General features: G+C 44.2%; 1 long non-coding RNA gene across 1 annotated transcript in view; it reads right to left on the bottom strand.

Moving 5' to 3' along the window:
- Positions 1–10,506, bottom strand: part of LOC105853330 — a 42,377-nt gene extending 31,871 nt beyond the window's left edge. Inside the window, exon 1 of the long non-coding RNA XR_001145176.1 lies at positions 10,371–10,506. This is a non-coding gene — a long non-coding RNA (uncharacterized LOC105853330). The remainder of the gene's footprint in view (positions 1–10,370) is intronic.
- Positions 10,507–12,327: the final 1,821 nt, after the last annotated feature.

Raw genomic sequence — 12,327 nt, 5'->3', positions numbered from 1 at the left:
AAAAATTGATCATTGGAATTCACCCTATTAACAAACTAAAAAGGAATAGCATAGGATCAACTCAACGGATGCAGACAAATTATTTGATAAAAGTTAACATCCATTCCTCATAAAAACTGCCAGCAAGCTTAAAATAGAAGGGAACTTCTACAGACTGATAAAGAATATAGCTATAAAAAATAAAACAAACCCTACATATTAATAGTGAGAGACCAAATGCTTTCTGTTGGAAGATTAGGGAAAAATCAAGGCGATCCACTTTCAACAATTATTTTCAACATTTCACTTGTAGTTCTGGTCAGTTTAACCAGGCAAGGAAAGAAAGAAACAGAACTGTGCCTAGTTTGCATACAGTATGACTGGAAAATGTAGTGGAATTATCAAAAAGCTATCAAAACTAATAAATGAGCTAAGTAAGGTTAAAGCATACAAGATCAATGAACAGCAATCAATTGGGTTTTTATGTACTTTTAACAATAAGATTTTGAAATTTTGAAAAATACCATTTACGAAAATATTATTAATGTGGGAATAAATCTACCAGACTACGTGAGAAACTTATACATTGAAAACTAAAAAATTATTCTAAGGAAATTTAAAGACCCTGTAAGTAAAGAGATAATACTTTATTTATAGGTCAGAGGACCATTTTAAGAGTGGGATAGCATTTTCCCTTGATTTAGAGCCAACACAATCCTGAGTCCAGCATTTCCTTGACACAAAATCTAGGCAGAGACAATACAGAAATATTGTTAGTCTTCATATGCAGATACTGATATTCTTCATATGCAAAAATTCCTTTTTGTTGTTTTAGAGATTTTTTTTTCATTTATTTATATAAGCATAGAAAGCTGGGGTGCAGGGGGTGTTTCACCAGAGACAGAATGGGGAGCAGAATAGGAAGATCCACTGAAATATATTGTTGAGAGGAGCAGTGGGTGAGACAGGAGAGGTCTGCTGTGCAACATGGATTAGATCCTTGGCTGGAGATCAAACTCATGTTGCAGTGGCTGACAATTGCTTGACAGTGCTGAGACTTAACCCCTTGTGCCACCAAGGAGGCCCCTATATGCAAAAATTCTTAATGATATTTGCAAAACAAATCCAACAGTATAATACCTATAAAAGATGCATATGCAAAATACATCACGACCAAGAGACTTTCTCCCAGGAATGCAGTGTTGGTTTAATACTCAAAAACTGATCATTGGGGGCCCTCCCTGGTGGTACAACAGGTTCAAGTACAGCTCTACTAAGCAATTTTCAGTCTCTGTAGCACAACTTCAATCCTAAATCAGGGAGATGACCCACGTGTCATGGCAGATCTCTCCTGACCAGTCCACTGCTTCCCTCAGGTCTATCTTGCCTGTTCTGCTCCCCACTCTCTCTGGTGAATCCTCCTCCTTTCTCTGGCGAATCCTCCTCACCCTCCTCACATCTGGCGTGTACCCAAGTTCTTGTGTCATAAGTAAATCTTTTTAAAAAACTGATCATTGAGGCCCTCCCTGGTGGCGCAGCGGGTTAGAGCACAGCACTAAGAAGCTGAAGCCACTTCCGCATGAGTTCGATACCGCCTGCCCCGGAGGAGATCCACATGGCGCGGCAGACCTCTCCTGACCCGCCCGCTGCTCCCCTCAGCAGTGTACTTCGTAGATCTGCCTGTTCTGCTCCCCACTCTGTCTCTGGTGAAGCCTCTCACCGCCCCTGAGCCTCTGGCCTGTACCCCAGTTCTGTATGCACAAATAAATAAATAAATCTTTAAAAAAAAAAAATTGATCATTGGAATTCACCCTATTAACAAACTAAAAAGGAATAGCATAGGATCAACTCAACGGATGCAGACAAATTATTTGATAAAAGTTAACATCCATTCCTCATAAAAACTGCCAGCAAGCTTAAAATAGAAGGGAACTTCTACAGACTGATAAAGAATATAGCTATAAAAAATAAAACAAACCCTACATATTAATAGTGAGAGACCAAATGCTTTCTGTTGGAAGATTAGGGAAAAATCAAGGCGATCCACTTTCAACAATTATTTTCAACATTTCACTTGTAGTTCTGGTCAGTTTAACCAGGCAAGGAAAGAAAGAAACAGAACTGTGCCTAGTTTGCATACAGTATGACTGGAAAATGTAGTGGAATTATCAAAAAGCTATCAAAACTAATAAATGAGCTAAGTAAGGTTAAAGCATACAAGATCAATGAACAGCAATCAATTGGGTTTTTATGTACTTTTAACAATAAGATTTTGAAATTTTGAAAAATACCATTTACGAAAATATTATTAATGTGGGAATAAATCTACCAGACTACGTGAGAAACTTATACATTGAAAACTAAAAAATTATTCTAAGGAAATTTAAAGACCCTGTAAGTAAAGAGATAATACTTTATTTATAGGTCAGAGGACCATTTTAAGAGTGGGATAGCATTTTCCCTTGATTTAGAGCCAACACAATCCTGGTAGATTCTTTTGTTGACATTGATAATCTGATTCTAAAATTTATATGGTAACACAATCAACATTGAAAAGAATAAAGTTGGAGGGTGTGACTTTATGTGTCAACTTACCTGAGACATGGGTGCCCAAATATTTGGTTAAACATTATTCTGGGTATGTCTGTGAGAGTTTTTGGATGAACGGACTCTTGAATTGGTAGACTGAGTAATGCAGATTACCTTCCCCAATGTGGGAGGACCTCATCCAATTCTTTAGAGGCTTGAATAGAACAAAAGGTGGCAGGGTGAGGGAGAAGTGGCTCTATGTGTCTGTTTTTTGTGCTGAGTTATCAGTCTTCTCTGAACTTAGTCTGGAACTACACCACCGAGTCTCCTGGTAGCCAGTTTATAGATAGCACATTTTGGGACTTCTCAGTTATCATCATCACGAGTCAATTCCTTGTCTCTCTCATACACATGTATGTACAGATACACACACACACAGTCAGTCAGTTGTCAGGAAAAATGGACAGTTACATGCAAAAGAAAGAAAACTGGATCCCTTTTTAGATATACACAAAAACCAACTCAGAATGGATTAAAGACTTGAAGACCTGAAATTGTAAAACTCCTCTTAGATAAAAACAGAAGGTTTGTGACACCAGTCATGGCAATGGCAGTGTTTTTGTTTGTTTTTAACATCAAAAACAAAGGCGGGTTCTCCCTGGTGGCCCAATGGATTAAAGCACCGCATTATGAAGCTCCCTGAAGCTGCTGCAGCACAAGTTTGATCCCTGGCCAGGGAGCTGACCCACACAGCGAGGCAGACCTCTCCTGACCCGCCCGCTGCTCCTCTCAGCAATGTATTTCAGTACATCTGCCTGTCCTGCTCCCTACTCTGTCTGGTGAATCTTCTCACCCACCACACCTCTGGCCTGTACCCCAGTTCTGTAAGCATAAATAAATAAATATAAAAAAAAAGGCAACAAAAGCAAACACATGATGCTAATGATATCAAATTATAAAACTTTTGTTTTCAAGACTTATTTATCTGGGGCCAGAGATGGTGGGGGGGGCAGGTGTGGTGTGTGAGAAGATTCACCAGAAACAGAGTGGTGAGCAGACCAGGCAGATGTACTGAAATACACTGCTGAGGGGAGCAGTGGGCAGGTCAGGAGAGATCTGCTGTGCCATGTGGGTCACCTGCCTGACTGGAGATTGAACTGCTGCAGTGGCTGCAAATAGCTTCACAGTGCTGTGCTTTAACCCACTGCACCACCAGAGGCAGCCCAAATTATAAAGCTTTTGTAATGCATAAATGAATGTTGAGGTCATTATGCTAAGTGAAATAAATCAGATACAGAATATGATCTCATTTCTATATGTAATCTAAAAAAAGAAAGTTGTACTGAGAACAAATTAATAGTTACCAGAAGAAGGGTTGGGGGCAAAATGGGTAAAAGTGATCAAAAGGCACAAACTTCCAGTTATAAGATTAATAAATTCTGGGGGTCTAATGATGTCACTAGAGTTAGAAGTATTGTGTTGCATACTTAAAAGTTGCTAAGAGAATAGATATTAAAAGTCCCATCACAAGAAAAAGAATTTGTAACGGTGGTATGTAAAAGATGCTAACTAAATTTGTGGTAATCATTTTGATATAGATGTAAAATAATTAAGTTGTACACTTTAAACAAATGCAATGTTAATGTACATATATAGATACACATGTGCACATATACAGATATACATATGTGTATATGTAGATATATGTGTATATATGTAGATATATAGATATGTGTGTATATACATAGATATGTGTGTATATGTGCGTGTATATATATATTTATATATATATGTATTTTTTAAATATGGGAAGAACATAACTATAGTGATCTTTCAGGCCAGTTGCTCCCAAATACACAACTCACAGAGGTCATACTCTTAGACCCTAAAACACCTCATTGTGGTAGGTTGTAGAAGAAACCAGTGGTCTCATCTGAAGGGTTATTTTTTATTATTATTGAGTATAGAAATTGTTCGACCTTGCCCATAGAAATTAGGACGCATTAAGTCTGGGGTGAAACCAGAATATCTATGTCGCACAAGCTTTCCACTGTAATAAAAAGCCAGGACGTGAACCACTGTAGCACTGGGTGTGCAGGTGCTGCCCCCTAGCGTCCCCGCCTGCCTGCTACACGCCTGCACAGGGCTGCCGCGGTGTGAGCGCAGCCTGACACAGCTCGCACTTCGTGTTCAACACCCTGAAAATCGTAGGTCTTGGACATTAACAGAGAGGCACAAGCATAAAAATGTTGCGGCTGAATAGCAACAACAGTCCTTGCCAAGCCCAGGAACCTTGGCCTTTCTATGGTGTTTGGTAAAGTTTTGAGTAAAACTTTTTTTAAGGCATGTGTGTGAAAATTTTTCTTTGGGGAGCTAGAATTAAATCTTGGTCCATGTGGTTCAATAACTGGACAACTTCCTAAGGAAATTCTAATATTACAGTAATTGTAACACTGAAGCATTAGCATGAAAACAAGATAGGGCTTTAGCAAGTCTTCTAGAAACAAATGAGAGTGAATCCTTTCAAGTTGTTTGGAACCTCCAGAATCCACAGAGGCATTTGACATGCCCGTCTCCTGTGTTTGCTGGTTACTGTGAACCATGAGGCAATAGGGCAAATGTGAAGACCATACCCACATGACTGAAAATGAGGGTGTGTGTGTCCTGGTTTAGGAAGACACCGATCTGCTGACCTGTCCTCACAAGCTACTTCCTTAAGTGGTTACCAAATCAATAAAGAAATCTATACTAAAGATTTACTCTGCAATAAATAAGTAAAGGCCATTAATTGTTTTTGTCTCTAACTCACTCAGAGACAGATGAGCAAGGGTGGGGGAGACACTAAACAGGCGTTCACAGCACTTGGGCGTAATGACAGTGGGTTAACTGGTCTGGTAAATGGTGGACTGGGTGGAGCAGGTGGAAGTTTGCTAATTTGATGGTTTTACCTAGGGCCAGAGGTCAGGCTGATGGGAGGCTGAATGTCCCAGCAGCAGGGGTGCAGACTTCTCATAAAGGAGAGAATATTCATCAGGGTACAGGTAATAGAGTACAGGCTTGGTGCCTTTAGATACAGGCTTTGCAACCCGTTAGATAATAGGACCCCCTCATCTGATCACTGAATCACATGAACCTCACCTAAGAAAGACAGGTACTGTGCTTGTCTTATGAAACAGGAGGGCTTTGTGATACAGGCTAGTGGTCTGGTTCCTCTGTTAGGCAGACATGACAAGGTCTAGAACTTTGAGGCACTAAGTTCCAAGATCCTGAATGCCTAGGAAGAGGGACAGCTGGTGATTTATGTCAAGCCCTACCTTTGTTCTGTGGAATGTTGACATCCCTGTGCACCTGGCTCCTTCATCATTACTATATTCATTATTTGGCGAGTCAAAAAGGACCAAGTAACTAAGTTGGAATGTAACAGGAGCTGTTGCTGGGTAGGGAAAGATTGTGACTATGACTGAACTGATTAAGCCTCAAATAAGGAGATTCCTCCCCCCCCTCGTCTCTTGTTAATCTGAACCCCAGCTTTCTTTTCAGATAGTTTTCCTTACTGTATCCCAGAACAGCTCCAAATGTGGATGATTCTTCTGTTGGCAAGCATTTAGGGACTTTTTGGCTACTTTACTACCCACACTTTAATCTTTTTAAATCTGTTCTACTATTCCTCCCATCTCATTCTGATCTCTCTACAAAACTTATTTAGGGAATGGGGTGGAGGTATGGAGTATGGAAGAGCCTCAGAGTGAATCCAAAATAAGAGACAAAGGAAATGAAATGATGGGATAATTAATAAAGGTGTGAGGGGGAGTAAAGAATGTGTAAAATAGAAATACCAAAAAATTGGGGAAGTATTTATAAGTTTTTAATCTCATTTTAGATATGAAAAGGGTGTCCACGCTTCAAACTCTTTTTTCTGTCTTTAAGTTTCACCGGAGAGTCAAACAAAGGGCTAATGTTATACCATCAAGAGGTAAAGTGCCAGTCTCTCCCCAAAATCCCTCCACTGTGGGCTATGTTCTCACTGACCCTGTCCCTCTATGATCCTGATGTCTGGAGCCAGATGCTCTAAAAACCTAAGGATTCAATTCCCCAAATTCTCCCAGAAACTTCTCCTACATAGGAAATTGGACTTAGAAAATGTTCCAAAATTTTGCCACAAGAATGAGGTGTGGGGATCAGGCAAAAGCCCTTTGTGGCTAATTCCATGACCCTGTGAAAGTCATTCTACCCTCAGTCTTCTTCCCATGAATTGGACACAGTCACTGTGACCATGGGACCAAATGAGATTGGGGAGGGAAGCACATTGAAGGCACTTACTCTGTGCACAGATGTGCCTCATGCACTGATTTTTGGGATTTCAGCCCCGATCCTTCAGAGGCCTCTAGGGCATCCCGGGTCCTCCCCTGCTCCATGTAACCCTGTCTCCTGGTTTCTCAGCTAGGGGATGTTCCAGGAAAGAAGCCAACGAGCCCAGGGAGCTGCTCTCTCTCATGAAAAGGTGATCTCTGGCTCTTTGCACACTTCCAGCTCCCACTGTGGCCTGTGGTGATTTCTCAGCTCAATCTAGATGAGGAGGGAGAGTAGCTGGGAGGAGGTGAGACAACAGGGGCTGGACAGTGGTTGTAAAGGCAGCCAGAGCAAGGGTATCACACATCTCAGGAGGGGGACTGTCCACTTCTGCTCTGGTCAGGAACAAATAGGCCTAGAATCCAGGACCTGTCTAGTATGTAAGTAATAAAGACTCTACATGGGTTTGCACTCAGCCACAGGAGATATCATCGGGTCCACAGAGTAGAAAAGTAAGCCCATACAGACCCGGCCTATCACCATAGTCACTTGACAGTGACACCTTTCAGGGAAGTCTCCTGGGGTCTGGCTGGATCCAGCTGACATCCCTCCTCTGATTCTGTCTCCAGTGAAGTTACTTCCTGGGGCAGCACTCAGACAGGAGCCTGTCATTTTAGCCTCTGCTTAAAGATCTTCAGAGATGGGATTGGCCTCCAAGCACTGATGGTTGTGGACACACTGTAGCCCCAGGATGTAGAGATCCCACCAGGAACTCATCTCTCATGCTGGGTACTGAACAGCAGCTGTGGCCTCTCTGCCCCAAATGAGGCTGCCTCTGGGTACACCTGGTGGTGTTCCTGGAGATACCAAACTAGCTAACCACTGGCACCCCATCTGCCTGGTTCCCTTCTGCTGGTTCAACCTGTGAGCGAGGTCACAGAGCACTCACCCTCAGCCCCTCCCCTCAAGCCCTAGGCTCCCAATCTTCCTCCCTGGGGCAATGCCCACAGCCCCAGGCCCTCACTAGCCAACCCTATGCTGCCTGATGTGAAAGGCAGTGGCACAGACAGACTGGGAGTGTAGAGCCCAGGACTGGGGCAGGGCAGGACCCATCTGTAGACCACAGGCATCCGAGGAGGCAGACTGCAACCGCTCCAGTGTGCTGACCCCAGCTGCAACACCTGCAATGCTGTGGCTCGGGACATCAAGCGTCTGCTGGTGGGGGGACCAGCCTGACCTCCTCATCTTCAGCAGGGCCACCTCAGGGCTCCCCTTGCATACACAGGATGGCCATGTCTAATTTGTTTCTTAAAAAAAAAGAAAACAAAAACAGATTTCCCCACGCTCCAAAGAGCATTCTCTTCTACCTGAAAGGTGTCCAAATAACAGACAAGAAATCCTTTACTCAGTTAGCTGCTCCATCAACTGATGCAGTCTGCATCCATGGTTACTGGGCCAAACGCTGCCAGCTGGGGCAGGGATTTCAAGTACCAAAGGTGTCTAGTGACACAGGAGCTCTGTCTTCATCTGGAGGAGACTGGGATGACTGTGAGCCATCAGGACATGAAACGTGACACACAACGTGTTTTGGAAAAACAAGGTTAGCAGCCCTTGAATACTCTGATTCTCTTTTTTCTCTGTGGCTCACACACCTAAGAAACCCCACTGCTGTACATTCCTTCACCTGTTGTTCCTGTGTCCCAACAGCCTTGTGGTAACTAAATGCACGTACATGAATGCATGCATTTCTCCACCTACAGGCTCCCAAATCCTGTGGAAAAGTTCTTGTGACTGCTCATGTCACAATGCCCTCCTGCCCACCAGACTGTCCAAGTCTAACAGAGTATTGCCATTTGTTTATCATGAATGTTACATGGAAAGCCTCTGTTGAAAGAATGGGCCAGCCAGTACCCACATTGTCTGGGTTTTTGAACGATCCACTGTGGGCCCACAGCAAATACCACTGCAAGCAAATCCCAATCTTCAGGACTCTTGCTCTACCCATAACACCTTTCAGCTTCCCAGTAACCTCTGTCTGCTGCCTGGGGCCACACGGAGGCTTCAGTGTGTGCAGCAGCACTGGACTCAGATACCTTTCTACGGGTCTTCTCTTCTGCACCATTGCCCTTTTGTCTCCCTTGGAGATCTCTCCACAAAAGAGGAGCCCTGGTTTCTTTGTAAGTGACTTCTCCTTAATATCTATACTATCTAAATTGTCCTTCACCTCAGTCTCCCCACTTTCTTTCCATATTCCTGAATAAGGGCTTTTCCATCTATCAACTAGCCCATATCAATGTCCCATTTCAGCTCTGGCCAGCTGTGAAGAAGCCTAGGCGGGCCTCTACTGCAAGGGCAGTTCCAGCATCAGTGGGGCTTGCCAGCTGTTATCCAGAGATCACTGTAGTTGCAGAGAACCTTGTAACAGGCCCCTGACACATGTTGCAACCTGTCCGGAGACCCAGGGGGCCTTTCAATTTGGGGGTGCAAGTTGATTCACCATTGCTAGATGTGGAGGCAGCAGTCAACTCCTAGATTGATCTGGAAGCGATACCCTAAATATTGAAAGGGCTTGACCAGTAGCAACAAGCCTCACCAGATGCTGTCAGTGACTGCTCTGACCAGCACCTGCCCTGTGTCTTCTTAGGAAGCCGTTGAGGAACTGGATTCAAGTTGTGGGCTTGCCATCAGGCCTCTCACTCTTTATTATGTGCGACCTCCCAGGCCATGGCCCTGCTGATCACTAGCTGATCTGTAATCACAGAGACAGCCTGGCCCTGCTAGCCCAGCCTCATCTAAATGGCACTGGAGTCCTGGGCCAGGCTCTCAAGATGCCAGGGGCACTGGTGCAGACTGTGCAGACTGAAGTGCAGGAGAATGCTGCTGCTGCTTTAAAGAGCCAGGCGTCTGCCCCCCCTGCTTATTCAAACACTCAGCTTTGCCAAACTAAATTTTACCTTAAAAAAAAAATTTCTGGAGATATACTTGAGAAGTCTCATAAGTCTTCTCAACAAAGGAATCCAGTAATAAAGAACAACAAAGAATATCTGTGCTTAGGCATCTTTTATGAATCTAAATAGCTAAGGGAAAGCAATGCTCCAGGAACTCCCCTGTCCCCCTCTTTCCCCCAGTCATCCCGTGTGCCCCAGAATAATCCACCTTAACAAAGTGCTTGCATCTAGACTAAGGGCATGCCATAGACCCAGAGTATTCCAACTTGGAATCATCCTGTGGGCCTTCAGTACCTCACAGCTCAGTGGGACGTGGCTGTGGCCGACACTCAGGTGCTGTGTGCTCAGCTGGAGGCCAATATGAGCAGCCCCAGCCTGGAGGGCCCTGGAGCCTGAGCCTCAGCCCCTGCAAGGATGGGACAACATCCTATGGCAGAGAACCAGGACCCAGGGAGACTCAAAGCTGCAGTGAACAGCAGAGAAGCAGGTGCAGTGACGTTCTCTCCAATCAGAGTAGCTACTCGACCAAGGTGAGGGGCCAGTAGGAAGCCTCAGAGCCTCTGATTTTGCAAATATATCTCCTGGTTCTTTTTCAGGTAGAATTTGTTTGGCCAGGATAGTTACCTGTGTAAGTAGGCACTGGTGAGGACCTGTAGAGCCATCCTCTTCATCCTCTGCTTATTGCTTCCTGTAAGCAGCTTTACTAGTTCCTCCCTCACTCAGTTCCTGAAGGAGACTCCAGTATTCCTTGGGTCAAGAGGATCAGATAAAAATGACCTGCAAGGCTGACAGATAAGAATGACCTGCAAGGCTGATAGCAAGAATGACCCTTCCAAACTACCATTCATTTGAAAGGGTCACATTTTTCAAACCCAAACTTTGTAGGGCCAGTTTATAGGGACCACACTTTCCAAGGCTAAGAACAGAAAGCTCTGGTAAAAGCAGCCCTGTACTCACTAGAGCTCCAACCTTCCAGAAGCTACAAAAGCTGCCATGGGAAATAAAATGAAACACTTGCAATATTGTATTAATCCTTAACTGAAAGGAAGAGGGCATAAAGGACCCAGTCCTCTCTAAGGATGAGACAGCAGCTAAAACCATGACAAAGAAAAGTTGAGACGAGACCTACAGCACCAAAGACCCAGTGAAGCAAACTAGGTTGGAGAAGGCCACAGAGGAACGCAGGATCTGCTTTGATACCTCCCAGGGTGAAACGCACCCAGCCTGACAGCCACTCCAAGCTCCTGTGCCTTTCCCAACCATCGCCAAGCACCGTCCCCAACTGACTGGTGGCACTCAGTAAGGAAATCACTCAGGATTTCTCAGTTCATACTTCAAAAAAAAAAAAAAAGGCAGTCCAGGTAAAAGGAGTTCAAAAGTCACCAAGCCTCTGCATCCCCTAAAAAAGGCCACCATCAATTCCATTAATGTGCAAGCAAGGCAGGACTCTTTCCAAATGTACTCTCTAACTCTACGCAAAGAAACACCTGTGTGTGCTCCTTATTTTCAATGTGTGTGTCAAGGAGAGAGTAAAGGAGGGGAAGATGGTGTTTTCCAGGGGCGTAAAGCCATATTTCAGATGGGTTAACATTTTTAAACCCTTCCAGCCGCACCCTGGACTATGGAGAAAGGGAACTGAGCAGAGGAGACTCCTTTTTTAACGTTCACTATAGATGAAGGTCAGGCTTGATTCTATGATGGCTTCCCATGGTGTGTTTGGACCCCAGTGGAGCAACTTCGATGGAATGAAAGCTTAAGATGTAGGTTTCAGGAATACAGTACATTTTGGACATAAGCACAATTCCTCAGAGCTCCTACAAATGCCTGTGATGTAGAGGGAAGGTTTTTGGAGGAGTGCCACATACTCCATCCTCGGGAGGTGCCTCTGTGGTTGTCAAAAGCACACAGCCACTATGACGGGCTGTCAAAAGCAAATGAAAGCATCTCCCTGCTCTGCATCATTGTTACTGATTAGGTCCTGCAGGGGTAGCCCATCTGGGGGCCTGCTGTAGCCCTGTCACCTGTGTGACCCCCCCCCATTGCTTTGCATTCCAACTGCCTTCTAGAATGAAGACCAGTTGGTGAGAATGTACTCAAAAGGTCTGAGGATAAAAATGCCTTTGTGCTGAGTCTTCAACAATTCAAATAGTTACCACATGCCAGATACTATGCCAGGCCATAGGGACACAGCATGCAAAACACACAGACCTTCTTCCCTTCCCTTAGAGATTGTGAAATCATGGGGTGGATAGTCAAATAAAAATTCAAGAAAGCTATGTGTCAAGAAGGGGCTGGAGGAAGTAGGTGAAAGTACACAGCAGGGCACTTAACCTAGTTTTCAGGGTATTCATGGAAGGATCCCTGAATAAGGCAATATGCAGACTAAGTTTCAAAGGATGAGCAGAAATCAGGCAGGAGGTGGGGATGGAGAGGCGTTCCCAGGCTGAACACAACACGAGCAAAGGCCCAGCGGCATCAAAGGTCCAGTTGCAAACTGGGTGTGCCATGTCAGAACACAGTGAGTTGGAAAGTACCTGTAAAGGACTAACTTTCAAAAGTATACAAATGTATGAGGGGTCAG

This window comes from Condylura cristata, unplaced genomic scaffold (assembly GCF_000260355.1).
Source record: "Condylura cristata isolate star-nosed mole 26May11 unplaced genomic scaffold, ConCri1.0 scaffold00006, whole genome shotgun sequence".
In the NCBI taxonomy this organism is placed as follows: domain Eukaryota; kingdom Metazoa; phylum Chordata; class Mammalia; order Eulipotyphla; family Talpidae; genus Condylura; species Condylura cristata.
The sequence above is the reverse complement of the archived record's forward strand: the minus strand, read 5'-3'. Positions and strand labels throughout refer to the sequence as shown.